This window comes from Gnatocerus cornutus, chromosome 1 (assembly GCF_029298725.1).
Source record: "Gnatocerus cornutus isolate USDA-ARS CGAHR chromosome 1, icGnaCorn1.1, whole genome shotgun sequence".
In the NCBI taxonomy this organism is placed as follows: Eukaryota; Metazoa; Arthropoda; class Insecta; order Coleoptera; family Tenebrionidae; genus Gnatocerus; species Gnatocerus cornutus.
This window is the reverse complement of record NC_142233.1, coordinates 37,414,995-37,416,754: the sequence shown is the minus strand read 5'-3', so window position 1 is coordinate 37,416,754 and position 1,760 is coordinate 37,414,995. Positions and strand designations below refer to the sequence as shown.

At 30.0% G+C, this 1,760-nt stretch overlaps 1 non-coding gene across 1 annotated transcript; it reads right to left on the bottom strand.

Annotated features, from left to right (window-relative positions):
- Nucleotides 1-780: 780 nt before the first annotated feature.
- Nucleotides 781-852, bottom strand: TRNAD-GUC (transfer RNA aspartic acid (anticodon GUC)). Its single transcript has one exon. It is a non-coding gene; the product is annotated as a tRNA-Asp (tRNA).
- Nucleotides 853-1,760: the final 908 nt, after the last annotated feature.

Genomic DNA, 1,760 nt, shown 5'->3' with positions numbered 1-1,760 from the left:
TCCCGCCTTTTAAAATCAGGTGTTGAGAGAAAATGCTATAATCTCACTCACGTTTCGCTTATTATGTATCACATTTTGCTCATTAAAGAGTGTTGTTTTATAAAGAATTATAAAAAATGTTAATAAAAAGTTAAAACTGCAGTTTTGATAATTTCAAGTAATTTAGGTATTGCTGAAAATCTTAAATTCCGTTTAATGAATTAAAAGGAAACCACTGCTTTGTTTTGTGTCTATGACAACATTTTGTGTTAGCAACAGAATTGTTTGAAATTTTTCTAACCAGTTTTGTGCACTGTGTAATAAAGAAAGTTTTCTGAAAGCAATAAAAGGAAATGATGTTAAAAACAAATGTCTCATCAATCTGAAGAGAAACCATTAGTGAGACAGTTTTAATCAAATATTTTCAGGAATTGGTATCATAAGTATTGTTTGAAATATTGTAATATGTTTATAAAGATCACTCTTTTGTAGTCTAAAATATTAAGTTCGTTCCTCGGCACCTCAACCGCGTATCAACCACACCTGTGGTGACTAATAAGAGTATTTTTGAAATACGCTACCAAAAATTAAACAAGATCTTTGGCAGCCTTAATCAAGTTGCCTATTTTTTGTTTTTCCTGAGAATAAATGAAACAACTTTGTTGAATCTAGCATAGGAATACAATTATCCGAAGAGTTTGAACTTTCAATCACCTGCTGTGACGTTTATAAATTTCGTTAATAATAATTGACACAACATAATTTTTGAAAAAAGTACTTAATTAAAACTAAAAAAAAATCCTCCCCGGCGGGGAATCGAACCCCGGTCTCCCGCGTGACAGGCGGGGATACTAACCACTATACTACCGAGGATATGGCCAAAACGTTATCAAACTTAGAACTAGCGATTGTTTTATTATTCAAAAAAATAAAATAAAAAACAAATTATAAAAAATTTTTGGAGTATACTTTTCTTAAAATATATTTTTTTGTCATTGTTATTAATTTATATTCAGTTAATCAATTTAATGCAAAAAAATTAAATACGGTGAAGTGACAAATGCACTGAAAACCGAGGTTTTTCAATTTTGTTTTGCTAAAAACTGAAACACCCATTTGCTTGAAAAAAATGTTTAAAATGTTTAAAAAAAAAAATTTAAACATACAGAAAAAACAGTTCTAAAGTACTTTAAAAAAATTGTAAACTGGCTGTCCTTGTATACTATAGGGCGGTAATAGGTTAAATTAAACTTAACGCACTGCACTGACTAAACAATGAGTTTTTTTTTTCATATTGTTCCACCACTTCAAAAATTCGAAAAAAATTCTGAGTGTTGAGGAGTATAGAAGACATTTTCTGACAAGTTTTGGTGACTGACATAGTTTAAGGAGGCTAAAAAAAAATTAATTTTAATTTTCTTTCGTCCGCCAAAAATCAGCTTTTCGTTTAAAAATTATGACCATATTATTTTTTCATGTCTTAGACGTCTAAGATTTAGGAAAAAAATCATCATTGATTAATTTTGAATTTTACTATAAAAATAAAAATAAAATCGAAAAAACAGGTTTTTTTAAAAATCTCGCAAACCGTTTGGGTTAAAAAGCTAAAAATTGAGGTGAATTATTTTTATTCGACACCCAATCGATCCCCTAAGCGTGAGTCGAAAAAGCCACGGGGCAGATTTCACATATTAATCCGGCTATGCCCTTTGAGAAGATTTATGCAGTGGATTGAACATAAACGAGTAGTTGAACACCCAACCACCCGTTCGTGATTCAAT